Source organism: Chinchilla lanigera, unplaced genomic scaffold (assembly GCF_000276665.1).
Source record: "Chinchilla lanigera isolate Chin_1 unplaced genomic scaffold, ChiLan1.0 scaffold00015, whole genome shotgun sequence".
In the NCBI taxonomy this organism is placed as follows: domain Eukaryota; kingdom Metazoa; phylum Chordata; class Mammalia; order Rodentia; family Chinchillidae; genus Chinchilla; species Chinchilla lanigera.
This window is the reverse complement of record NW_004955416.1, coordinates 15,285,080-15,287,019: the sequence shown is the minus strand read 5'-3', so window position 1 is coordinate 15,287,019 and position 1,940 is coordinate 15,285,080.

Sequence of the window (1,940 nt, the reverse complement as noted above, 5' to 3'; positions counted from 1 at the left end):
CAAAAAAAAACCCTTGATTTTTAATAGCTTTATAGCATTACATCATCTGTGCATGCTATACCTTCTTTAAACACTTCATTTTTGGATATTTACGGTATTTCCTTCCTTTCTTTTCCTTTTTTATTTTTAATTTTTGTCCATATAAATAGCATTTAGATAAACACCCTTACACACCTCTTTGTTCATTTTGCTGGTTATTTTTCTCAGGCTTCCAGAGCTACAGTCACTGCATCAGAGGGTAGAGATCCTCAACTTCTGCTAATCTGTGCTACGGAATTATTTTTCAGGACTTGTACCAATCTTCTCTCCCATGGTAATAAATATCACTAATTTGGCTTGGTTTTTACTTCTATGAGTGTTTGGCGAAGCTGACGGTTGCTGGTGTATGGTGGTCAGTCAAGGTTTCTGTGGCGAACCTGCATTCTTCACTTATCCAGGTAATTCATTGTGTATCACAGTGGGGAAATCATGCAAACCTGCACCCCAGTTCTGCAGAGGGGTTGCAGGAGGTGGGGTACTTGAAGCACCTTGTCAGTGCATCATGCTTAAAGTAATTTGCAAATACCAGGTGCTCAACCCAACTACCCATGAAGATTTTTGTTTTCTTTGGATTTCTCCCCAAAACCCTGAAGATTCCTAAATTATTACACATACTTCTGTTTGTTCATTTGTTTATAACAGGGTCTCCCTTTGTGCTATAGTTCAGGCAGGCCTTGAACTTACTATGTAGCCCGGACTGGCCTCGAACTCTCAGGATCTTCCTGTCTCAGCCTCCCAAGTGCTGGGATTACAGGCTTATGCCACCACACCCAGCTTTGTTACTGCCTTGAGGACTCTGGGTTTCTTTTTGTGTTTTTTTGTTTTTGTCTTTTTGAGACAGGGTCTTGCTGTGCAGTTCAGGTTAGCCTTGAGCTCACTTTGTAGCCCAGGCTGGTCTCAAACTCACAATGATCCTCCTGCCTCAGCCTCCCAAGTGCTGGGGATTACAGGCATGTGCCACCACGCCTGGCCTACCCTGAGGACTCTGAATTGCTGCCCTATACATCTCCCCTGTCAAGAACAAGAGTCCTTGGTGATTCCTCTCACCACATCCCCCCATTGGTCCTCTCCAGAGTCCAACGCCAACCATGGCCTCACAGCTGGCATCTGAGTCCGCCCTGGTGCCTCCTCCTTTCCGAGTCTGCCTCCAGTGGGGAGGCTTGATATTAAAAACCAAATATTAGATATTATAAAGCTGCCTATACCTTCTGAGAAATTTGCTTGGTTCCTCCAGTGAAAGAAGATTTTAGTAATCACCTGCTAATCTCCCAGCAGAGTTACACAGTGACAGGTCAGCAGAGCCATGAAGAGCTGGGTCTCACCCCATCATTTGTTTACAAGATTCCAAGGCTTTTCAGAGATGGGAAGGAATATTCTGGAAGGTCTGCATCGTGCATGTATCCTCCCTCGGGGAATAAGGAGGGTTAATAAATCGTATCATAACAAACCTACCTTCCATTCTCAACTCTGGAGGGCAACACTGGGGATCCTGAAATGTTCTGGGGAGCCCCATTTACTGGTCTGTTTCCCTGAGTGTGAATCTGGAAGATTCCCTCTGGAATTTGGGTGAATCAGGGGATTTGGCTAAATGGTATTATCTGTGAGTCTAAACTTTTACCAGGAGCCAGGTGTGGTGGCACACACCTGTAATCCCAGTACTCGGGAGGCTGAGGCAGGATTGTTGCAAGTTCAAGACCAGCCTGGGCTACAAAGTGAGCTCAGGGCCAGCCTGAACTGCATAGTGAGACCCTGTCTCAAAAAGACAAAAAGCTCTTACCAGGGCCACTTAACAAACAGGCTTTATAATGTACAAAAGAGTGTCACTCACTGCCAGGCATGGTGGCACATGTCTCTAATCTGGGGACCTGGGAGGCAGAGGCAGGCAGATCAAAAATTCAAGC